This window comes from Talpa occidentalis, unplaced genomic scaffold (genome assembly GCF_014898055.3).
Source record: "Talpa occidentalis isolate TD23 unplaced genomic scaffold, MPIMG_talOcc4v2.1 talOcc4.8, whole genome shotgun sequence".
Taxonomy (NCBI): domain Eukaryota; kingdom Metazoa; phylum Chordata; class Mammalia; order Eulipotyphla; family Talpidae; genus Talpa; species Talpa occidentalis.
Window position 1 is genome coordinate 59091732 of NW_023605194.1, and position 27654 is coordinate 59119385.

General features: G+C 36.2%; 1 protein-coding gene across 3 annotated transcripts in view; it reads right to left on the bottom strand.

Moving 5' to 3' along the window:
- PRKG1 (protein kinase cGMP-dependent 1) overlaps nucleotides 1–27654 on the bottom strand; it is a 1331556-nt gene that overhangs the window by 379244 nt on the left and 924658 nt on the right. The window lies entirely within an intron of this gene.

Below are 27654 nucleotides of genomic sequence, written 5' to 3' on the forward strand. Positions count from 1 at the left end.
AGAGCTGAAAATTATTTTTCTAGCATTGGTCACAAATATAATTATTTGTATGCTTTGGTTTATTGTCTATATTCTTTGTAGTCTAGAATCTTACTAAAAACATCTAGCACAATGTATTTTACCTAGCAGATTCTCAATATTTATTACTTAAAGAACTGCAGTGGAATCAGAAGTAAAATCTGTGTCTCCTGATTCAGAGATTAGTGGTTTTATCCTCATAGTTTTGCCTTCTTCATTCCCATTTGTGAAAAATCAGTATGTGGGTTTATTTAAAGTATCTTTTCCATTTTAAATTCAGGATATGTGTTGATACCATTTTTAAAGAAAATTTAAAACAATTAACAAATGCAAAAATATACAAAACTTTTAGATTAGTTAATCATGTATCCTCCCATGAGATCCCAGATTATTTCATAATTCTTATGTAAATACCTTTATTCCCCATAGAAAACCAAAAGGGGGGTTATCACTTAAATAGAAAAATGGGGACTGGGCAGTTCTAGTAAAGCAGACCATTATTCAATGTTGAATTCTCAGGAGGTGGGGCAGAAGCAGATCCAGCAGACTTGGCCCAGTTATAACGGCTTATTACCCCTTGACTTTATTGACAAAATGTTATCAAACTTAATGAAAAGTGAGCTCTGGCTCAATTACTTAATATGTTTCAGCCTAAATCATGTTACTAAATATTTTCCCCAGCTCATCTCCACATAAATTGACTCCCTATCTATTATCTAAAAGAATTACAAGGATTCAAACTTTGCAAAATGTTAATCATAATTTAAATGATCGTACAAGATATTTTTCTTAAAAATCAAATGCAATAAATATTTTTATTATGCAAAAGAGGTAACTTTTTTATGTAAAAGATAGAGACTGAAAACACTGCTTCCACAAGCAAATTCCCCATGGGTGATCAGGCTGGTACTGTGCAATTGCAAAAGTGTCACTCACTATTTAGAGCCCATGTAAATGATGCTCACTGGAATTACAGAGGGCACAGCCTGGAAATTCTTATGTATTGGTAGCAATTCCCTTGTTCAACCTGGTGCCTCATTGTGGGATGCACGTATCATTAAAATTCCTACACTCAATAACCTACATCAAATTTCAGAACCCAGGGGCCCAAATGTAGAACTCAACTCCACTGTTTTCCAGGCGGGCCTACAGCTGCCTTCTTATACTTTAGAATGAGGAGAAATAAGCTCTAGATGGTCACAACAATGGACAGATAACTAGTCTATTAAAAGGACTTAATTTTCCTATACAGGAAAGTATGTTGAAAGTCAATGACACAGTTCGACAATTCAGTTGGGTTTGTCATGCTGAGATGGCCACTAGGAGAATTTGAGTAAAGAAAGAGTCCTTAGAGAAAAGTGATTCATAGTTTTCATGTCTGCAGGCAGTTCTCTCTGCTTCAGACTTTTACAATACTTTAAACCTCTCTCCATAACTTCTCAAAAATGGACATGAATCATAGTTGCTTATATGTCTCTTTCCCAAAAGATAAGAAGACCCTTGAGACCTATAACTTATTCATCTCAGGGTGACTCAAATGTAACTAAGCTTCCTTGAGTCACCCTCCCGACTCTAGAGACCATTCTTATACTTACATATCGAAGCTCAAATAAAACAAGACTAATGAAAGAATAAAAAGTTAAAAAAGATAGCCCAGGTTTCTATCGTTTTTCAAAAGCCCAGATGTTGTCATAAAAGCCCACATAAAGATGATGATAGCCAAAAGCAAATTTTTGTCTCCAAGCAAGGTCAATGCTGGTTTCATTCTAGCCCTTGCTTGTTCTGTTCTGATGTCAAGTGAAGTATTTATGGGTGAAAAAAGCAACAAAAACCTGGACTTATTAAATAGTTACAGAGAGGTTAGTAATGTGGCTTCTGTGTGGGCAAGACTATGATAATGTGATTAGACACCCAATTCTGTTTGCAGAGCCCATGTGTTAAATAAATCACTCAATCACTTCATTTGTCACTGCACTGAAGTCAACATGTCTATTTTCTTCTACATGTTGCTTTCTCTTTGACAAAACTCATTACGAAACACAGCCACTTGGACTGAAATTCATTTGAAATTCACCAAGTAGGCAGCTCTAGTCAGTATGAGAAGAAAGGAGGATGGTTTGTGACAGGAATAAATCTTTCAATAGAAACTGTGGGTATTTCCTTTCAGGTGATTCTCTGGGAGGTAACAAAATTGAATGGTGGGTAGTTTCAAAGGATGACAGCAAGAATAGACAGCTTGAAAGAAAGATGACTGTACAACCCAATGGTATAGGATAAAGTATATGGTTTTGATGACTGAGAAAAATAATTTAGAGTAGCTGTATAAAAACATCTGGCGTAAGACAGTGAAATTACTGAGTATTTTTTACTTGCACATTTTCAAGGCCTGTTATCCACTTGGTATAGTTATGTCACTTACATATAGAGAGATTATTTCTTATTTGTTTTTGCAAGGAATGTGGACTCAATTATAATGGTTGCACCGTCAAGAAATGGGCAGAAGAACTTAAAAGACAATTTCTCCAAAGAGGAAATGCAAATGGCCCACAGACATATGAAAAAATGTTCAACATCACTTATAATCAGGGAAATGCAAATCAAAACCACATCAAGATACCACCTTACACCAGTGAGAATGGCTCATATAAAAAAAACAAGCAACAACAAATCTTGGTGAGGATGTGGTGAAAAAGGAACTCTCCTACATTGCTGGTGGGAGTGCAAACTGGTCCAACCACTATGGAAAGCTGTCTGGAGGTTCCTCAGTCTACTAAAAATGGAGCTACCATATGACGCGGCAATTCTACTTCTATGGATCTACCCAAAGGGCACAAAAACATTAATTCAAAAGAACATCTATACACCTATGTTTATTGCAGTACAATTCACAATAGGTAAAACCTGGAAACAACCCAAATGCCCAAAAATAGATGACTGGATCAAGAAGATGTGGTATATATACATAATGGAATATTACTCCACAATCAAAAAAGATAAACTGAGGCCACATGGCCTCAGTTCACAGCAACGTGGATGGAGCTAGAAGGAATTATGCTCAGTGAAATAAGCCTGAAGGAAAAAGAAAAATATTGCAGGGTTTCACTTATAGCAGGAATACAGGGGAACCAAATAAGACATCAGTGTAAAACATAGTAATAGTACAAAACACAACAAAGCAAAAACAGACAATTATAAATCAGAGACATACTGCAGGGGAGGAGGAGGAAGAGAAATCAGAGGGAGGAAGAGAGGAGCACAGGGGACTGAGATGAGGGTGCACAGGTGCACTGGTGGAGGAAATTCTATGGGGACTACACCTGAGAGGGTGGGGGAAGCAAATATTGTTTAAAAATGAACAATGATGTAAAAAATTTTAAAAATAATTTACTAAAATAAAAAGAAAAGAATGGTTGCAACCTCTGATTTCTTCACTCATAACTTCCTGGTAAGCAGTGCTGGAGATACAGAGATAGACATAGAGATAGAGAGAGATAGAGATAGAGATAGAGATAGAGATAGAGATAGAGATAGAGATAGAGATAGAGATAGAGAGATATATAGATATAGGTATATATGAGCTATGGCCTGAATGTCCACCCCGAAATTCTTATGTTGAAATCCAAAAGTCCAATGTGGTAGGGTATTAGGAAGTAGGTCCTTTCTGAGGTGATTAGGTCATGAGAGTGGCTTTCCTGAAGGGACTAGTGCCACTTAAAAGAAACCCAGCAAAGTTGGCTCACGCCTTCTACCTTATGAGGACATAACTGGAAGTCTCTGACCCAAAAGAGAGCCCTCACCAGGTGCTATTCACCCCTTGATAATGGCAACCTCCAACGTCAAGAAATGTGAGGAATAAATTTCAGTTGTTTTTAAGTCAGTCAGCCTGTGGCATTCTATTATAGTCACATGAACAGAGTAAGACGATATATTAATATATGAATTTATATACATTTAAAAAATAGGCATAGTCTTTGCTAGAGTGTTTAAGTTTCTTTGTATCTTCCTGATCTGGTTAAAAATATATAATGACTACTTGGAAAAATGCTAAAAAAATAAAGAACTGAAATATGTTGACTTATTTTTTTGAGAAGGAAAAAATGAAGTTCTCTAGAACAATTCATCCATACAGAGAGACAAGTTTATTTCCAAAATATTAATTTGTCCCTCAACCAAGCAGTCTTCTGAAAATTCACTTAGTATAGGTTATTCATCTCATTATGAGAAATAGCCATTCAGCAAAGTAATTCTAATTTGGATACTGTTACCATGGGTGGGAGGATGGGGTGAAAAAATGTTCTACAAATAATCTTTATGGAAAAGTTTCTGCTTAGAATGTGACATGAGGAAACAGCAGTTCTTGAAGAACATGATAAAAATTTGTTAGAAGAAAAATCCTCTTGGTGTAAGCTTTTTTAAAATTGGTTTCATATTTTCTACATTCCAGTGGTAAATGCTATTATGGAAAGATGTTCAATGGCCATGCACTAGTGATTTTAGAGATTGGGTGCTGAAATAATGAAGTAAATTTTGTTGTTTTTAAAAATGCATATTTCACTTGGCAGCATCAGCTTTGAAAACAGATTTGGAATAAAAAATGTATAATCAAACAAAATTCAGTCAAAAACACTGTTCAACACAGGATACCTGCTGGGAGTGATAAGCAGGGCAGTAAGCATTACAAACCATCATGTACTTATTTGGTGGGGAGATATGGGAATCTTAACCAAAAAAAAAACTTAAAAAAAATTTTTGGGGGGGCTGTTTAAAGTTGTTCAGGAAAGAATGTACCCAGACTGACAAAACTGTCAGTCAGGTTATTTTAGTACTTGGCAGACAAGGTTCATTTCAATACCTGCAGGATTAGGCAACTGCCTCTGTAGCCTGATTTTGAGAAACAGAAACGTCCAAAAATCAAAATACTTTTTACTGACTCTCTGTCCTAGTATTTAAAAACATTTCCATGTTTCCCTTTGATATTTCCACCTTGGGTTAGTTTACTATTCTCTGTGTGTGTGTGTGTGTGTGTGTGTGTGTGTGTGTGTGTGTGTGTGTGTGTGTGTGTGTGAGTTTATAATATAAACATAGCTATCTACACATGGGGTCAGGGGCATGAGGCAAATGTATTTATTCCTGAAAAGTCAGTTTATTAATCAGTTTTCTTTATAAAAAGGAACAGCAAGAGTTATTTTTTAAAAGAAAAGCACCTTCAGTTAATTTAAAAAAAAAAAAAGGAAAAGGAATTTCTAGATCCCATGTCCTATAAGCTCTTAACTTCAGACAGCACATTTGGGTCACTGAGTTATACATCCTGGAAAAAAATAAAGTATTAAAGGAGGAATCCAGACAAGAAAGACTCTGCTCATGATAATTTTTTCTAGAAACTGTACTAGGTAACTATGTAGGACCATACCAAACAATTCCATGTAGCATCCTTCTTAAAAATACAAAGTGAATGGTGTTGCTGAAGTTTTTTAATCTGATGTCCCTCTACACATGAACGGTTGCCTTTTTTTTCCCTGTGGAATTATTTCAAAATTGGTTCAATATCATTAAGTTATATTTTAAATAAACAATCTTTTTTAATGTCCCTGAAAGGCTTTAGGAAATCTGGTCAATCAAAATGAGCTGAATTCTGTGTTTAAAGAGATTCTGGAGTGGATTTTTTTTTAAAAGATATTCTTGCAAAAGCCAAAATTACATTATTTAGTATATTCAGATCATAGTATTTTGTATGCATTTTTCTTTTTACATTTAAGCTTAAAACAATTCTCACATTCACCAATGCAGGCTGCATGGGCTGGCATAATGCATTTTGACCATTCTAAAGCATAGCTTCCACACCTCATGAATGATTTCAACATGTGGTGTTTTTAATATTCCAAAGATACAGTGAAAAGGTGGAGTTGAGTTTGATGAAAAAGGGTACTATTATTTTATGTCATTTTCCTCTACTCAGCCAGGCACCCAAAGAGCAGAAGTCTTAAGTGCGAAGTAAAGGATGATTATAATTATATTGAGAACTTATGTTAGTGAAGCCAGGTGTTTTATGAGCGTAGAGACTCTGGACCTGTTCTAGCCTCAGAATCCAGCCACTGTCTGACACAGAGTAGGAGTCAAATGATATCTGTTAAAATATTTAATTAAATATGTAGTTTCACACAATTCTCCCAAATAGGAATGTGAGGTAAATATCATTAACTTCATTCTACAATGGGGACACTGAATCAAAGAATCTGGATAATAATCCCCAATGACAAACAGCTGGTAAGTGCTAGCAGCCTATGCTAATGTTTTCTTGGGAGAGAATAAAAAACTACTCTATTTCACAATATATCTTTTCTGAAATTTAGGTATATATATTTTACCATAACTTGCTATAGCTTGTGATATATTAAAATCAGATGTCTTTGTGTTCCGAAGTGGATAAAAGGACTGGCAATGTTCTATTTAGATGCTGGCAGGCTTTGAAATCTCAGCTTTTTTGTGAAACATTAACATCCCAAATTCAAGTGAACTTACAATTTACATCAACAATGTGGTGGATTTCCAGATAATGAATTTATGCAAAGATGGTGAAAATATTAAAAGTCATTTCACAGTAGTGTGATACTTTGATGTTATCTGTCCTGCTACTTCTGGGCTTTTCTGCTTTCTTGTATAAATTATCTAAATTCTACTTTCACTGAAGACATTTTTTAAAAATTTGAACAATCATGTCTTTTTAATGATAAAGTATATTCTGCTGAAAGATTCAAAATGCATCTTTCATAAGCATACAGATTGGTGACAAACGGAGAATCATATGCATAGAAATTCCCCAGAGAAGCTAAACAAGTTTGGAAATACTCTCTATAAAACCAAACTATAAGGTTTGCATAACCAAGATTTAGTGACTATGTCTACCCGACATTTGTGCTATTAAGCTAGGCTCAAATCTTTTCACAAATACTGGCTATGGACCTTCATTTTCCCATCTAGCAATTAGAATAGATAAAGGATGAAGGAACATAGGAAACTTTGACTTCAAGATAGTGGCAAAGTTAGTACAATCAAGTGTGAATAAGAGAGAGGATTTGTTTTAAAAAATAAATATGCAGAGAGAGTGTATGAAAATCATGAATAATTTTGGAACACTTACACAGTTGTTATACATATTCTGTTACTTGTATTAAAGCATGCAGGCTATAAACATAGATATATCGATGATATATAGGTAGATGATAGAATGAAAAATAAATTTCAGTTAACACTAAAATCACCAGCTATAACTCTTACATATTCATTTATTTTTTACTGTACATACTTTTAAAGACAGACATGATTCTATGCTAAATAAAAATAGTAGCATGCAGACAAAAAATCCTGAAAAACAGGCTTTGGTATATTCCATTAAAACAATCGTAAGAATCTTCTCAAACCTATAACTATGGCATTATCATTTTAAATTCTATAATCTTGAATATTATCAAGACTGAATCTCTATCATGTTCAATAAGAGAAAGGAAGACTGAAATCTTTTTAAGCCATAGTCCTCATTACTGAATTAAAATAATAGTTCTAGTAAAACCTGAAAACAACCCAAAGGCGCAAAAATAGATGACTGGATCAAGAAGATGTAGTATATGTACACGATGGAATATTATTCAGCAATCAAAAAAAAAACTGAGGCCATTCACAAAACACAACAAAGCAAAAACAGACAATTATAAATCAGAGACATCCTGCAGGGGAAGAGGAGGGAGAGGGATCACAGGGAGGGATGGAGGAGCATAGGGGACTGAGGTGATGGTGCACGGGCACACTGTTGGAAATTCTATGGGAACCACCTGAGGGAATGGGGGGAAGTAAATATTATTTAAAAATGAACAATAATGTAGAAAAAATTTTTAAATAATAAAAAATAAAATAATAGTTCTAAGTTCTTAAAATAATGTATGATCACCTTTTTGGTTTTGTGATGGTTTCTTTCATGATAAAAAAATCTCTTTAGTTTGACGTAGTCCCATTTATTTATTTTTGCTTTTTGTTTCCCTTAACATAGAGTTGAATCTTCAAACATATATTTGCCATTGAAGTTCATGTTTATATCATTTATATTTTCTTCTATGTATTTAATGGTTTCAAATTTTATCCAAGTTTTTAATCCATTCTGAGTTGATTTATTTTACTATTTTTATTATTTTAAAGATTTATTTATTTATTTATTTATACAAGCACTGAGTAGTCAGAAGCGCAGGAGGGTGAGAGAAATCACCAGAGCTAGAGCGAAGAACAGAACAGGCAGACTGATGAAGTACACTGCTGAGGGGAGCAGCGGGTGGCAGGAGAGGCCTGCGCGCCATGTGGGACCTCGCTGGCGGCCGGGGATCAAACCGGCAATGCAGAGGCTGCGGGCAGCTTCGCAACCCAGCGTGCTCAACCGCTGCGCCACTGGGGAGGCCCATTCTGAGTTGATTTTTGCATATGGCACAAGATAGGATCCAGTCTCATTCTTAGTGAATGTGGCTTTCCAATTTTCCCAACACCATTTATTGAAGAGTCTATCCTTTCCCATTGTATATTCTTGAATGTTTTACAATTAACTGTTCATATATGTGAGCATTTATTCCTGGGTTCTCAATTCTACACCATTGGTCTGTGTAACTATTTTTATTCCAATACTGTACTGTAAACTCTCACACTAAGTAAATAGCTACCCTAAGAAATGATTTTTAGGGCCTCCCCAGTGTCTTAGCAGTTGAGTGCTGGGTTGCAAAGCTGCCTGCAGCCTCTACAGTGCTGGTTCGATCCCTGGCCACCGGGCGAGGGTCCCACATGGTGCGCAGACCTCTCCTGCCACCCGCTGTTCCCCTCAGCAGTGTATTTCGTCAGTTTGCCTGTTCTGCTCTCCCCTCTGGCTCTGGTGGATTTTCTCACCCTCCCACGCTTCTGACTATACCCAGTGCTTGTATAAATAATTAAATAAATCTTTAAAAAAATGATTTTTAACCATTTTTTAAGCCCCAGACCAATAATTTCATATGGTGCTACCTAGTACAAAAAAGAGAATTTCTTCTACATACACATATTGAGTATCTGCTGTATACATTAATTATGGATAATACAAAGAAAGATTAATAAGACAAAAAAGTTGCTTATAAAGAATTTACAGCACACAGAATTTCCAACTAGTACATAGTAATCACAATAATATTGAGGTAGCAATTACATAACAATTAATGATGCTAAATTTTAAGTTTTCTGACAGAATTTAAAAAACATTGTAAATCATGTAGTTATATTATTGAACTGAATTCAGTTCAATTTAATGAGCTGAACTTATAGAAGTAAAAAACTGTCACTCCACCAACAGCTAACAGCCATCATGTAAATAAGAACTGCTAATATTTAAATATTTACTATGTTATACTGGTCTAAGCATCTTGTTTAAATTGTCTCAATATTATAAAAACTCTATAAAGTTGGAAGAATATTCTAATGCTGTACATTAGAGAACTAAGGCCAAATAATAAGTTGCCTAAAGTCATATAGCAGCTAATTTGCAAAACTGTGAGAGAATTTACTAGACTGACTCAAAGAACAAGATTCTTAATAATAACTACAAACGTAATTGTCCTTTCCTTTACATATGCAGGTAAGAATTCCTAATGTTGTATAGAAACTGCCACTTTGGAAAGTAAGTATATAATTGGGGTGAATAGAAATGGCAAAAATGAAGTATGCAAAGTAAGTAAGAAATGGGCCCAGAACAACTAGCTACATAATTACAGGGCCTCGTGTGAAATAAAAATGCTGGACTTCTACTCAAAACACAGGGGGAATGTACATATAAAGTTTTATCCTTCTTCCCCTTGAACCATGTCTCTGCACATGTGACTCTGCACTGCCTGTCTGGTACCCCTCCCACCAAATGTTGAACCGATAGGCCATGCCTCAGGCAGAGGAGGAGAAATCAGGCCAGATATCTTCCTCACCCGTGGCAGAAGAGGTATTGCAATTTTTTGCTAGAAGATGCTAGGTACTTACATGAGGGCAGGGATTAAATAAAGGTTTCTCCCTGCTGAGTCCCCCTATGCGTACAATGGCTCTGACAGTCTAGACCTGGGATGGCTAGTTTGCATGCCCGTACCAGGATCGTGCTGTGGACAGTGGGAAATAATGATCAGTGTAGGGGAGATTTTAAGGGTGTGAGAACCAATCCTAGAGATGCAGGGGGGCAAGGAGAAAAGTAATAGCTCATTACCCAAGTTCCACATCACTTCATTATCCCATGCAACTCTACAATCACAAATTAAAGGATGAAATTATTAAGAATTTTAAGACAGTGGCCACATAGCTTAAACTCCAAGCACTGAGCTCTCTGACACCAAGCCCTTATGATCACCCCAGTCCACACGCAAGACAGCTAACCCTCATGGTGGCTATGACTCACAATAGCACCAAGAATAAAATATGGCTCAACATGTTTACTTACATACTCATCTTCTGGAAGGAGACAATGGGCATTTTCATGAAATACAAAGATCAAAGGACTACAGAAAGTCTGTGACTTTATAGCAAAACTAAGGGAAATGACACTCAAGAAATCTGAAGTTTCTTAAGTATTAGTTGAGCAGATCCTTCAGAGAGAGAAAAGTCAATGATCAGAAGACCAGCAGTTCTATAACAAATTACTATAAGTGTTGTTCAAAAATAATCAGAAGTCCTCTTCCAGGAAGTGAAAGCCAGTCTTCTGGCAGGGAGAAGTGGAGAGCAGTGTAGTGATGCAAACTGATACATGTGTTGGAGACTGGAGTGGTCTTGCATGCAATGGTCAAGTACTAGGAGTTTTATGAAATACGCATTAAATCACTGGCTGCTTAAAATCAATTCAACCACAGAAATCACCATATTCAAGTTTACGAAAGTTTGTGGGAGCAGAACATGCAAATACTTAAAATCAAAATAAGACTATTTTCTTATTGGGGATAATTGATCTAATGTATATGATTCTTCACCAAAATGAATCCAGCAGCACTGTATAGGATTATGTGTAAGGGATACTGACGGAAGGAAAAGGGAGTATTAACAGGAGCATAAGAATGATATAAGGCTTTACACAAGAACAAATTAACCAATTAATTTGATGAATTGATGAATTGGGATTAGGTTTGGAGCTAGAGGATATATAAAAAATATCTCACAGGTTTGAACCCTCAAATAGTGGAGGGCAATGGTTAAAGCTAACATAAATTGAAAGTAGCAGGTGAAGAAAGATTTCATAAAATGATGAATTCAATTTAAAACATTGCATGTTTTAGGTAGCACAACCTGCCTACTTGTATTTGGCTAAATGGGAATTCAGAAGTTCAGGAGTGAGAACCCAGTTAGAGATAATAAAAGTTCATCTAGGAATCAGCGAGTCATTAAGAAGGATAGTTAAGGAAATGAATTGTTTAAGTGTAAGAAGGAAGAAACAGGAGAGCAGAGTTTGAAGAAGAAATCCCTGAGGTGTCTGAGCAGAGAGTAAGTGAGCGGAAGAGGAGGAAGCAGAATGGAAGACGAACTACCCACCACATTATTAAATAGTTATTCATCTCTGATAAAGCAAGGAGGTATAAGACTTTCTGAACAAAGAAAATTATGTTCCTGAAAATCTAGTGTCTTGGTGATGGATGTGGTGTGGTGGCATACATCGAAAGAGGTGGGACCTTCTATCTCTGAATCACTTACAGTGTTGTAAATGAATGTTACATCAATAAAATTAAAATTAAAATTAAAAAAATCTAATGTCAAAAGGATACTTAGGAAAAGCACTGGAAACAGTAGTAATCAGTCCATTTATAGTCTGTCATTTGATGTGGGGAAGTTTAACACCTTATTCCTTATTCCTAACAGTGCAAACACTGCTGTTGACAAAGACCCCATAAGGAGTGTAGTTAAAGCATTTACTGTCAGAACTGCATTGCCTTAGGACAAAAGTCACTGCAAACAGTTCACTGACTCTTTTTTTGAATTTGGCACTTGATTGGTTGGGAGAGGTATGAGAAAGAACATGGCAAAACCAATTATCTTGCCTTGTTCCAGGAAGAAGCCTTTTATGTTGCTTTGATTTTTCTCTGCAAGGTAACTGGGAAATAGAGTTTTAACTCCTTACTTTTGAAAAGGTTTCTAAATAGGTATCTATACTATTTTCTAAAGCAATTGGTAACATTTGACATTATAACATACACACACAGCCTTACTCACTAGCACTCTGCTAAAAGTCTGTGAATTCAGTCAATAAAAATATGATTTTGTGGAATTTATATATAACAGGACATAAATTTAATAACTAACTTTGTCTCCCCTTGCTTCACTATTGTGTATAGGTCAGACTATATAATTATGCACATGATTTTATTCTTTGTTCTACATAGAAATTTCTCACTCCTTTTTTCTTCTGTTCCTTATGGTGAACAAAGGATGCTAATCCAGATGAACTTAAACTAGCATGATTTTTGTGTGTAAGGGTTGAATTTTCATTTTATTTCCTGTCTATAGGTTTGTATGGTTATGGTTCTTCCCATCTATGCTACATGAGTCTTAGTTAGAACGCCAGTTGCTTTCTGGCTACAAAGAAGTTAACACGTGACAAAATTTACATTGAAAGAGTTATATGTTCATAACAGAGCAAAATTGATGACAAAAATTCTTGTGTATGATAAGCAATGCATTTCAAAGTATTTTGACTGCAACACATCAAATACACAGTCAAGGGCCTCTCTGGTGGCGCTGGTGGTTGAGCGCCGCACTGAAGCTATCCGCAGCGTCTGCAGCACCAGTTCGATCCCCACCGGCCGGCGAAAATCCCACGCGGTTCAGCAGACCTTTCCTGTCTCGCCCGCTGCTCCCCTCAGCAGTGTATTTCATCAGTCTGCCTATTCTTTTCCCTGCTCTGTCTCTGATGAATCCTCTCACCCTCCTGCGCATCTGGCCTGTACCCCGGTTCTTGTATAAATAAATAAATCTTAAAAAAAAAAGCTTCAAATACACAGTCAAATAAATATTATGAATATAAAGTAGTGACCACATTCCTAGAAAGTATGGTCATGGGGAGAATGATGAGCAGTCAAAGGTGCTCTGAGGGGCTTATAACACAGAGCAGGAGAGGCAGAGATGGCACCTAACACAGATGGCACCCAGCAACCGAAATGCAAAGAACATTCCCTGTGGATACATGCTGGGGGAGAAACAATCTTTTAATTTTCAGTGATCAGCATTGGTAGTGTCAATTTTCATAAGCTAAGAAAAAAATACATTAAGAAAGCTGTAATAACATGTCAATATCAAAATGAAATGCTTACACTGGAGCTGAATATTTATAGACTGAAGGTCATATTGCAAGATTTAGTTTGAAAGCATTTGAAAATAATCAGCCTGTAAAAGAAAAAGACCAAATAAATAATATAAATACAAATAGAGCAATAAAATTATTCATTGGAAAAACAAACCTGGGAAAATGCCCTAAGCACATTTAAATTAGAAAACAAATTTATCCAGCATTCCACTCTCACTTAACAAAGTCCCACTTTTTATATACTCATAAGAAGAATCTACTTTAACATCCTTGGCAGAATTCTCACCTCAGCACCTTGTCCCGAGAGCCTAATAAATGGGGGAAAAAAGGCAGTTCCGGTTTTCTGAGGAAGTTTATACTATTGATGCCGGAAGCCGGTACATATCTGACAAGTCTGGACTAATGGAAAGGGTTTGGAAAAGGGAGATTTCCAAGTTCTCCCCTTTGTGCATTATTTGTTTGTCTCTGTGCATAGATTTGTTGGCAAAAAGGAGAGAGACCTCAAGAGAAACTGAGGTTTGGGAGGGACAGTATAAAGTTGTTGATGGGGTTCAGGACACATAACCTTAAGATATGGCACCTTAATATCTGATTATTTTAAATAATGAAATGTATGAGAAATGCTACAAGAGAAAACAGAAGCAGGAAATTCAATCTGATCTTTCCCCTGTCCTTCCTCAGAGACAAGTCAAAAAAGTCTCCTGTCAGAAATGCCTCCCTATCCCCAATCCAGGGGGAAGGTTCAGGGGGTCCCTCAGGACTCTGCAAGAATGTTGAGAAGAATCCCAGCAAAGGAAACATGGACAAGTCCCCCAGTTCACTACACTTACCTCATACTCTAGGATCTATCATATTTCTAAACAACCATCCAGACTTAACAAATCTATCATGAAAATACTCAGGTTTATCAATTGCTTTATTTCTTTGTTAACTTATGAAGGGTCCCATGTCACAAAAAACTTACACTAAAAAAACAGTATTTTTTTCCTACTATTCATGTGTTGTTATCAATCAAATTTCCCAGGCATTTAGGGAATCCTAAAAGGCATTAGGATACTCCTAAGATGATCAAGGACAAATGAACCCTTACTCAATAAACATCTGCCTATTAGAGAATGACAGAAGGATTAGAAGAAACACCCCCCACCCCTAATGCCAAAGCTGAATACAAGAACAACATTTAGATAAGTTTTGAGGAATTAGGAGTATTTAATGTTTCATTTTTTATCTATTAATCCCTCCATGCCACAGATCATGTTTCTTACTGTTTTTGCAATGAAGCTAAATCCCTGGGACTTTGTAGCCACTCCATAAATAGGCCACACCTCCTCCCACTAGCCACTCTGTTTCCTTTCATCCTCCACTCAGTCAGCTACATCCTTTCTACCCCCTAGGCAAACATGGTGTGTATGTCTTCACTTATTTGGAGGAAAGTTGGCCTCCCCATGTATACTAATTACATTCCCATCCATACAGAAGTCACCCTGGCCCACTCCTAAACTGTCAAGTTTTTCTAAACTCTGACCTCCTACACTGATACACAACATTCCCCATTCTATTTCCCTCCCACAATCATTATTTTAGCTTTCATTATCCCCCAAGGCACTGGTACACCCAAAACTGGAGTATGCAATTATGAGCAAAACCCCAAAAGTCAAGGAAATTCACATGTGTGGTCAAGAGTAAGACACAAATGAAACTATATTTTACTTATTAATGAAATATAACAATTTTTGTTTATTTTGTCTTACTCTCTCAAAATTTTAGAGGGTAGAGACTTAGACCTCAATGTCTTTTATGTGTAATTCCAATTCAAACATTACTTCTGCAATGTATTCCTTCTACACTTGCCTTGATGTATCAGATGAAGGTATTCCCCTTCCATCCCCCTACCCTGCATTTTGCTGCTTTTCTGATCGTCTTTTTAGGCAGTATCACCTCCAACCATCCATCCAGCCTAGCAGTTTCTAAGTCTCATTTTCTCCCTTGCTTTCCCTGTATTCAGCATACCCCACTGATTTAACACCCTAAGTCCTCAAATCTGAATATAAGCCTCCATTCCCACTGCTTTGACCTAAGGTCTTATCTTTTTCATTTCTGGCTGATCATACCATCTCCATTCTTCTCTCCTCTTCCTGTCCCTTTCCACCCTGTTTCAGGGTGACTTTTAATAAATGCACATCCAACCATCTCCCTAAACCCATTATTTAGCATGGGACATAAAATCCTTGATGGGGGCGGCCCAGGTAGTGCAGCGGGTTGAGCACAGCACTGTGAAGCTGTCCGCAGCCTCTGCAGCAAGGGTTCGATTCCAGGTCGGCCAGGGAGATACCCACATGGCGTGGCAGACCGCTCCTGTCTCGCCCACTGCTCCCCTCAGCAGTGCTTTTGGTCCATCTGCCTTTCTGCTCCCTGCTTTTGGTCCATCTGCTCTGTCTCTGGTGAATTCTCTCATACTCCCAAGCTTCTGGCCTCTACCCCAGTTCTTGTATAAATAAATAAATCTTTAAAAAAAATCCTTCATAGGCTATTCCCCTACTTTCCTCTCCAGACATTCTGCACCTACTGTAGTCTCAATCTTGACAAGTGTTGAATGTTTCTGAAACTCCCTAAACTTTACATGTCCTTGTCTCCAACTGCATTTTTTTTATTTCTCTGCTTAAAATGATTTTTCCCCTCTATTTGCCACTATTTTACATGATTTTAGCAATTGATCAAGTGTATTGTCTTCTCCAAGAAGTCTTTGAACTCAAGCTAATACCCATCCTTCAATCCAATCTTTAGAATGAATCACATCCCTTTTCATAACATCTTTTTACGTTCTTCCATAGTGAACCCTAAAGCAGAGAGAATTGGGTGTTGGGCATCGAACATCCCTTAAGGGCAAATACTATATTTTATTTCATGTTTATAATTGCACTTCAAACACACTTCCTGGCACAAAGGATGTTATCATGATGTTATCAAATGGCTAAATGAATACATAAAGTATTTAAATACTTGTTAGCTGAATTGACACCAAGTTCTTTAGAGAATAAACAGAACTTTCTGATCTGAGAACTTTATGATCTAATATATTTCAAAAGAGGGACTCCCTGGTGGTGCAAGGGGTTAAATAGTAGCACTATGAAGCTATCAGCAGCCACTGCAGCATGAGTTCGATCCCCCACCAGGGAGTTAACCCACATAGTGCAGCAGACCTCTCATGCCTCACTGGCTGCTCCCCTCAGCAATGTATTTCAGTCAGTCTGCCTGTTCTGCTCACCACTCTGTCTCTGGTGAATCCTCGCACCCCCCGCACCTCTGGCCTGTACTGTAGTTCTTGGATGCATAAATAAATAAATCTTTAAAAAATAAATAAAAAAGAAAAAGAAAAAGAAAAAGATGAAGCTTCATTCCCCTACAAAAGTGAAAATGTTTTTAATATACCTCATAGGCAGAAATTAAAAAGTTTACTTAATGTCATTGTTAAATTATTAAAGTAGAATTTGTACCATCAACTAATGACCTCATAAATTATCCAAAGCATCTGATTTGCTTCTTTCAAGCTTTCTATCATAGATTGCTTTAAGGGAATAGCAGTAACTTCAAAATATTCATCATTCCTATCTGACATTTACTTACTCTTCAAATCTATTTAGCAATATTTATTTTATTTCTTCCAAGGACAGTAAACACTAATGACTTCTTTTTTCTCCTCTAATTTTATTGAGATTATAATAAATGTATAATTCTGTGTAATTTTCAGGCGCACAAAGTGTTGATTTATGTACATTTTGATATTCAAAATGATTACCACCAAGGCATTAGTTAACTGTATTACATCACACAGTTACCATTTCTTTTTGTGTGAGAACATGCAAGATTTTGAAGTATATATAATACAGTATGAACTATAATCACTGTGATGCATATTAGCGTCCCAAAACTTATTCATCTTTTGGTATAACTACAAGTTTATACTCTGACCAGCATCTCCCCATTCCCTGCATTCTACAGCTCTGACAACTATCATTCTAATCTGTTTTTATGAGCATAACTACCTTAGATTCTATATATAAGTGTGATCATACTGTACTTGCCTTTCTCTATCTGAGTTTTTCTATTTAGAATAATGCCTTCAAGATCCAACTATCTGTCACAGAGATATATCTCACAACATATGTGTGTACAGATACACACATATCTATACATGTGCACATATACATGTGTGTGGACATATACATCACACCATACACACACACACACACACACACATCTTTTTTATTCATTTGTCTGTCAATAAACCCTTAAGTAGTTTCTTTGGCTTGGCTATTATGAATAATGCTGCAGTAAGCATGGAAGTGCAGATAACTTCACAATCCTATTTTCATTTCCTTTGGATATATACCAAGAAGTAGGATTGTTGGATCATATGGTGTTCTATTTTTAATTTTCTGAGGAATGTCCATATTTTCCAAAGCATGCACCAATTTGGATGTGCTACTGATAATTGTCTTGGGCTAGCAAAAATATGGAATATAAATGAAAGTTTAATTTTATTATAGGAAGAGCATCGATATTGTGCAACAGTTACACTGATGAATTATAGGAGGATTTTACATTTTCAAAAGAGAGTATAAATAATTCTGCATATTTCCACATATCAGACAACACGTATAGATCTTAAAAATAAAATCCTTAATTACTCATATAAAAAAATATGTTACAAAGTGCTATTGTGTAGTACTCTTAGGAAAACAAGCTCATTAGTTTAATAACATAAACACATTAGTTTAATGACAAAATGCTTAACTGATTCCATTGCCTTTATATAGTTTCATCTAATTAAACACAGTCGGCCAGTATTTATCACCAATTTTATAATTCACAATGCAATGTGGATAAAGCCTCAAATCCATAAGAAAGAATAAAAAGACAGGAAAAAAATTCTCCTGTTCATGAATACTTAATATTGGAGATTTATGAAAATAAATACCAAGGGGGAGTCAAGACTTTTCCCAAGCAGATATAAACATATGGGCACTATTTTATTCCAAAATTTTTACCTCATTACTACTCAATAAGTGATATAAATACTTAGTTTGAAATAGTGCTGCTGGAGAAATGAACTTCTTAGTCAGTTATCAGCATGTCATGATACCCAACTTATGCTAAATAAAACTCATCTTCTAGTTTTATTTCAAGTTCCAGGGAAATGCAATATTTTAACTGAATATACTTTAGCAAAACATGTATCTACTTAAAAGAATGGAAAATAATGTTTTAACAGGGAATATTCTGAAAGGAATTTGAGACAAAATCCATTATCTTGTATTACTACATGAGCATCAGTAGAATAGCTGACATGTGATACATTACGTTGGGTATTTTCTATGTCAGTATATCCCAATTTTTTTTCAACATCATGACATAAGTAACATGATAATGTCTATCAAGACATGCAGTAAATGAATAGGGGTTCCCTAAAGAATCCCACCATTAGCCCACCGATGCAGGTCATTCTTTGACCACACTATACAACTTCCTAGCACGTGGTTCTGTGGGGAACCAGAATACCAGGCAAACCTCCAGATAAGGACAATTTAATCAGGGATGCATGGTTAGTGCCTATTAATTTATCTGCGTACAGCAACAAATGGTGGCAAAATATGAGGTATACACTGGAAAAATGAAGGAGAGTAACAGAGAGAGATGAAGGCCATGGAATTGGTCATCTTAGATCCCTCCAAATCACCCAGGCATATAACTTTCAATACAGGGTCAGACTCACTTTATCAATAACATAATGATAATGTGAGTGATATTATACTGAAATGTTTGTGATATTTAAGAACTTACATAAGCTAAATAATGTACCTTGAGGGAGACAGATATATAGATGCAGATATAGATATAGATACATAATTTATTGCTACAGTTGGAACAGAAAGGTTACAATCAGAACACATAAGTGAATGAAAATTTCAAAATTCATTATTCAAAATCACTATGGTTTTCCTAAAAAAGTCATAAACTAAGATTTTTCTTCCATTTTTTAAATTAGAGCATATATATTATATGACTTGTAAACCTCTATCTAATTTGTTACACCAAGACATTTCTGGAAAAGATTCATATGCTACTGTAAAGCACAGATCTGACCAATTGTCATTATCCATTCCAAGATGACAAAATATAGGCAGAATGATTCATTTACATATATTAACCAAATAAAGCATGGCAAGAAACAAATGCAATAGAATTGGATACTTCTGGGAGATGGAGATTTCTAATAAACATAAAAATGATTATGACTTCAATGATTTTTTAAATAAATTCTTACTGTATTGCAATACTGAGAAAGCACTGTAAAAGCAAAGAAATAGCAACCGATTAAATTTTATAACATCTCTGATCCAGAGGCAAGACTTAATATACTCACGTTGACCAAAGTTGTCATGTACTGAAATTGTACTATCTTCTTCCAAAAAAATAGTAAGTCTAATATCAGAAAGCTGTTTTAGCTTACATGTGAGCTTAACAAGCAAATCAGATATGGAGGTGTGTTCCTTAAAGTCTTAATTGTGTAGTGGTGGATTCCAAAAGCTTCCCAGAGGCCATTTTTCTCCCCTGTGAAATGGATATACTAACATTTTCATGAAATTGTCATAAAAATAATTGCAGAGTTGTCAGCTCACTTGCTAATCACATAGTAAATACCCAACACATATAATAAATAAATTAATGAAGCCCTGTCCTGAAGACATTTACTTCATTTGTCAATTTTTTTTGTAGTCATCACTCTCATTCTTTAGAACTTACCTTACTTTTCTGTTCAGTTACTTAGTTCAACCGAAATTCAGAACCAGCTCCAAAGTTTTTCCCTTATATCCTTTTCAATTACCTTGCCTCCTCTGACTTTTGCCCTAATGGTCAGATCAGTCTCTCTAGCCCAGCTTCTTATAATAATTCTAATTTCTAAATTGCATCCCTTGACCAACTTGAATAAAGTTCTTACTTCTATTCCAAAAGAATTTCACAGAACCAACCTATGTTAGCAAATGTTCAACTCTAGGAGAGATTTGTAACCAGAACCTTAGAACAGAATAGTGAAAAGCAGATAATATAATTAGTACAACCATTAGTGTCATTCACGAAAGAGCCCAGGCTCTCTGTATCACTGGAAAACTATAATACTGTACTCCCCTACCCTCCTGAGAAACTATGTATGGCGGTATGACTTATCTGTACTAATAAATTGTTGACAAAAATAATGTGTGCTTCTAGGCAGAAGTTTTAAGAACACCAATTCCCCATACTCCTTCCTGGGGATGTAGCCTCTGACAAAATTCCAGATGGTAATTGATCTATCACCCTGGATTCTAGCTTGAGAAAAACACAGAACAAAGATCTAAAAGCTGCTAATAACATGAGTGAGAAATATGTATTTTTACTTTTTGATATTACTTTGAGGGTTGCTTTACCCTCACAGTATAAATTCATGTTGATGATAGAAATAAAGAGATGATTGTAATAAAGAGCACACCTGTTCAAATCTAGCTTTACCACTCATCTGTACAAATTTAGGGAATTTATTCACCATGTTTTTAGAAATAAGTCAGGGTTATTTACTTGTCCTATCCCTGCCTCGACTTTCTCATCCCAGTAAAACAGGGAATAACAATAGAATCTAAGTCATTGGATCTGAGGAATAAAATTGTATTATAAGCAATAGGAATAGAAATATAACTGGTCTAACACATATGCTATTTGGGGTTCAATAAAAATTGGAAAGATAATATCCTTGATCATAGGCACTTAAAATGAGATAGGGAGAAATGAAGCATATTTAAAGATAACTAGAATTCATAATAAATACAGAAAGGGAGAATTAAGTAAAATTGTGTGTAATTTTAAAGAAGGGAAATCATTTCTTGCCTGGGAAACAGAATGCATGGTGAATACTATGGGATTTCCATGGAATCTTGAAAAGGAAGGGTTTTTTTTTTTTTTAATTTTAATTTTTTTAATTTTATATATTTCTTTACATTATTTTTCATTTTTGCACAATGTATGCATTTTCATCTTGGTTATAGTCCCCCTACAATTCCCACCCCCCCCTTGTTTGATCCTACTCCCTCCTCACCCCATAATGTGTCTCTGGTTTATAGTTGCTTGTTGATTTTGAAGGTTTAAAAGGTAAAGATGAAAAGGATTAGAAAGTAGGGGAGGTGAGCACATTTGCAATGACAAAGATAGTGTACTGCAATTATCTGCCCATTCTGTTCCCCATTCTGTCTCTGGTGAATCCTCTCACACCCTGCACCTCTGGCCTGTACCCCAGTTTAACATGTACATTTGTGTAGAGTATTAACTTATCTATAACCACCAATGTTCTAACCATATTATCAGTGTTATTTCTCTGATGTAGGCAAAACCAGGCCAAGTGTTGCTTCTATTTTTTTTTTTTTTTTAAGTAAAACATCTCATAGTACAGTGAAACAGAGAGGAATACTTAATACATGACCATTCTCTTTGAGTAGAGAAAACAATGGAAAAGCTCTTTTTTTCCTAATTAAAGCTGAAAGAAGCCATTGAATGTTTTAAGTATCTCCCTGAGTTTAACAACTTAGCTTAGTCCTGTTTCCACAGATGTGGGTGTACATAATTTCTATAATTCTATGTAGAATCTGGGTCTTTGGAAGAGCCTATTTCAGAATGTCTGAGCATCTGTGTAAATACACATTTCAACACCAATTTAGAAGAAATAAAAGTTACGGATTTAAATCAATCCTAGGTCATTATACAAATAGCCAGTTCAACACCTAACATAAGGAATATTCCTTTCGTAGAGTCCTTCTTGTTTTCTTAAATAAGCATTTGTTCTAGCAAATAGATTACAGTAGAAAAAGGGGTGGGGGAGAGGTAGTACAGTGTTAAGAATATCTGTAGCTAACAGCTGTACAGAAAAAGAGGAAAAGCCTAGGGAACATTGAAAGTAGAATAAAAGGACAGAAAACCTCCACTTGCCTACTGAGATAAAGACCAATTAATCCAATATGATCAGCAATTTGGGGAAAATGTGTTTAAAGCATGATGGGAAAAGTCTGTACCACAGATGAAGTTTATTTTATTTTTTTTTTTTTAATAGAGGCATGTTTTATTTATTTATTTGGTTTGTTTTGTTTATACATGCACTGGGTACAGTCAGAAGCACGGGAGGGTGAGAGAATTCACCAGAGCCAGAAGCAGAGCAGGCAGAAGGACCGATGTACACTGCTGAGGGGAGCAGCGGGCGGCAGGAGAGGTCTGCACGCCATGTGGGACCCTCCTCCAGTGACAGGGGAGCAGCCGGGGATCGAACCGGCGCCGCAGAGGCTGCGGGCAGCTTCGCAACCCAGCGCTCAACCGCTGAGCCACCGGGGAGGCCCAACACAGATGAAGTTTAAAGTGTTTTTACTAGATTAAAAATATAAGCTCTGTGAGGCCAAGGACAATATCCTCTTTGATGGCTCTAACACCATACTCGTATGACAAGTACACAATATATGTTTGCTAACAAGCAGAGATGCTGTGATACACAGTCATGGCAAAAGACACAACCTATACAACTTAAATACGGCACCTACAGTCGTAGGTACAAGATACTCTAAAAAAGGTTAATTATTTACAGTCTTGAAACATTGTGTGCTTGAACAACTAGGGTTCAAGGATGATCAATTCAAATCACATTTATTTTCTTCAAAGTTTAAGAGAATCCTGGATTTTAATTACCCCAATAATAGTAACGGAAAAAACTATTTTTCTATTTATTCAATTTTGGTGGCATTTCTATATTGCTCTCTTTTATGTCATTATATCTAGATATACCTCAATCTGGATTTTCCCACCTTCAAACACAAACAGGCTTCTCATCAGTTCTGCTCAGGGTTCCACACAGGGGATCAAGGTGACGGCATGTGTAAATTCTTTCTTCTTCCTCAGCCTGGAGAGGAGTTTCCTCTGCTTAGTGTGTTTTCTCTGTCCTTGAGGAGGACAGTGTTTATAATTATTTCCTCTTCACTGATTTCATGAACACCTTAACCATTATGTGCCCTGAATGCATTTATATCTTACTACCTTTGAAGAGAACTGAAAAACATTAAGAAGGAAAGGTTTGGAGAAACTTGCTCTGAGAAGAAAGGCTTTGAGCATAGCTTTATATGTTCTAATAAGCAGTTAATATTTTCCCATAGCTGACTGCCCTGAAATGAAATAAAATCAAGAAACACAAATGAACTCAGAATTGATTATCTTGTGTCTTCCCCTGTCCCCAACTGCTATTCCCTCTGCAGGAAGAAGAAAATCACATATACATCTCAGAATCTTGTTCATTAGAATGTGTGGCTTTTCTTAGTCTGTTTACTCCACAGGCCCCTCTGTAAGTGTCTGCTGAAATCAAAAAAGGGGCAATTATGAAGTGTTCAAGTGACATAATGCAGGTGTCTCCACTGGCATCAAATGAGATGATAGGTGTAGAATGGCTTTGAAAAGAGTAACTCAGTACACGAGTGAACATGATTACTATTTTTAATTGCCATAAATGAAGGTATCACTAACATTATCATATAATGTGATTCCTTTCTGAATAGGACTATCCACCAGCACAAAAGCATTTGGGATTATGCCATTTTTAAACCTGTCTGTCTCTTCTATTTCCCTGTAACAATGAAGAGAGAACCCCGAAGAAATAAACAAAGCCTACCCCTCCATGAAATTAAGTGTTAAAATTATGGGAGGATGACATCAAAAAAGGCTAGATTATATCAGAATTTTGAACACAAACATTAGAAGGAACACCAATGGCAGCCTCTAAGGTTGGCTGAACACTTTCTACGTTTTAGGCATTGTTCTAATTCCATCACTTATTGTATCAAATCATCACAGCAATCCTATGAAGTGGGTTCTATTATAATGGACACCTTACTGAAGAAAAAATGGATGGGAAGAGCACAAGGGACTATGGTGATAATACATGGGTGAATTGGTGGTGGGAATTCCACGGGGACTATACCTAAGATGATAAAGCATGCATTGCATAAAAATGATGAAAAATATATAAAATAATAATAATAAATAAATAAATAATTTTTTAAAAAGAAAAGCTTAAATTAACACAAGCAATTTTCTCACCCCTAATGGCTGGTGGACTCAGCATTTGAACCCTTGCAGCCTTACTGTAAACTTTATGAATTCCATGCAAAACAATGAACAGCACTGCAGGAAATAGCAACAAATATTTATTGTGTGACTTGAAAAAGATAAACATCTTTGGTAGAGTAGTGAATGGCAGCTGGTAAGTGGCAGAGTAGAATTCTAACCTGCTGGGTGGGTTGAATAATGGCCTCTCTGGCCTCCCCGGTGGCGCAGTGGTTGAGCTCTGGGTTGCGAAGCTGCCCGCAGACTCTGCAGCACCAGTTCGATCCCCAGCTACTCCCGGCTACCGGAGGAGGGTCCCACATGGTGTGCAGACCTCTCCTGCTGCCCGCTGCTCCCCTCAGCAGTGTGCTTCAGTCCTTCTGCCTGCTCTGCTCCCCCCTTTGGCTCTGGTGAATTCTCTCACCCTCCCGCGCTTCTGACTGTACCCAGTGCTTGTATAAATAAATTAAATAAATAAATGAATGAATGAATAAAAAATAAATCTTTAAAAAAAAAAAAAGAAGAATGGCTTCTCAAAGATGTCCATTTCCTAATTTCCAGGACCCATGAATGCTACCTTCTGTCGAAAAGCAGACTTACAGACTTTATATCGATAATCAAGAACTTTGTGATGGTGAGATCAACCTGGATTTTCTGAGAGAGCCCAAAATGCACTCACAGGGAACCTCATAAGAGAGAGACAAGAGGATCAATGGGGAGAAAACAGTGATGTGACAATGGAAACAGACACTGAAATGCTGCATCCAGAGGCCAAGTTATATTGGCATCCCCTAGAAGCTGGAAGAGGAAAGTACTAGAGGGCCCCTGGACTATCCAGAAGGATTCAGTCCTGTTGAAACCTTAGTTTAAGCACCTTAAAACTCATATTGGACTTCTCATTTCTAAAATGCTGAAAGAAAAAAAAATTGTGCTATTTTAAATCACAAAATTTGTAGTAATTTATTATAGTAGTAATAAGAAATAATACACAGAATTTTTTTTTTTTGGCCTAGCAATTCAATAAATGTGTTTCCCCACCAGGACATCAAACTAGCAGGAATTCATCTTAATAATGGTCTATGTTCAGTGTACTCTAAGTAGTAGCACTGAAATTTCTGCATTTCAGTCAAACCTGGACAGTTCGTTGGTCACCTTATTTATAAATGAAAACATCACAAATGGAAAGGAGAGATCCTTGAAGAGTAGGAGAAAGTAATTCACTGCTGGAAATTTAGAAGTAAATTAAACTTCATGCTAGCAAAATGACTTGCTTGGACTGAGAAAATGTATGTGCTAAAAATACACAGCAGTGAAACAATCCGCTATTTTTCTTTTTCCTTCTGACATATTTCACTGAGCATAATTCCTTCTAGCTCCAGCCATGTTGCTGTGAATGACATGAGTTTATCTTTTTTGATTGCTGAATAATATTCCATTGTGTATATATACCACATCTTCTTGATCCAGTCATCTATTTTGGGTTGCTTCCAAGTTTTACCTATTGTAAATAGTGCTACAATAAACACAGGGGGTACAGGTGTTCTTTTTGTGTCCTTTGGGTAGATCCCTAAGAGTGGAATTGCTGGGTCATATGGTAGCTCCATCTTTAGTAGACTGAGGAACCTCCAGACGGCTTTCCATAGTGGTTGGATCAGTTTGCACTCCTACCAGCAATGTAGGAGAGTTCCTTTTTCACCACATCCGCACCAATATTTGTTGTTGGTTGTTTTTTTTTTATATGTGCCATCTTATTGATGTAAGGTGGTATCGGATGGTTTCACTTATAGCAGGAATATAGGGGAACCAAATAAGAAATCAGTGTAAAAAAATGATAACAGTACAAAACACAACAAAGCAAAAACGGACAATTATAAATCAGAGACATACTGCAGGGGGAGAGGAGGGAGAGGGATCAGAGGGAGGGAGGAGCACAGGGGACTGAGGTGATGGTGCACGGGTGCATTGGTGAAGGAAACTCTATGGGGACTACACCCGAGGGGGTGGGGGTAAGCAAATATTGTTTAAAAATGAACAATGATGTAAAAAAATTAAAAATAGCTTTAAATAAAAATATATACACAGCAGAATGAACTTATCACAGTTCACATGAAATAGCAGAAGGCATCTTGCACACTACTAAACTCAACTACTAAAACTATCAAACTCAACTTTAAAATGGCCAATGAGAAACTATATCTCTCCTTTACCACACCACCATTAAGAATATATCCAGCTAGTCTAGGGCAGAAAAATCAGAATTTGCAATCCACTCACTCAGCTATAACATAAGCGCTGGAGGATAGGTCAGGGCTATGTCAAGGCTTGCCTAATAATTTAATTCACACCCTACGATGGAAAACATAGCAGATGGTATGTGTCCAGCTGTTACCATTTTTGTTAGTCTGATAACCACAAAAGTAATATGTTACTAATAGGTATTAGAATAATATTCCCGTACAAAATTATGCCTAACAATTAATTCATATTGCCAAATTATATTATTTTAAAAATAGCTTTATTATTTACTATAGCTACTTTAACATTTTTAAATGCTTACATACTTCGCAATAATCACAATTTATCAGAAACTGATATTTCCATCCTTTTCCAGCTTTCTCACCTATTTGAACCACACATATACACTGTTTTAATTGCTGGTGGGCACAAATAAGGCATTTCCTTATTTGTGTATGTATATTTCCTTGCACATTTTTGGTGCATTTATATTAAAAAAAACTGTAAAAAATACAAAATAGGATAATAGGGGAAAAAATTCTCCCCTACCACCCACAATCATGCTAACTTTAGTTTGATATGTATCCTCATAAACTTTTTCCTAGCCATAATTATCCTTGGGTATGCTTCCTCATTCTAAATCATACTTTCTTATATATTTTTGACTTTTTTTTTTCATTTCTTTACGATTTAGCTTTAAACAGGGTTGTCTTTTCATTTTAGCCCATAGAAGTCTGACTTGTCACTTTTAACAGTTACTTTAATAGTTGTTTTCCATAGTATGTAATTTATCATTCCCTTATAAATTGACATACTGGTTATTTCAAATTTACTACTAACCTCATGAATGCTTTCAAGTGCTTAACTTGTGAAGTATGCCTTCCTCTGTTTAAGTGGGCAAATATATCTCCTATCATTACATA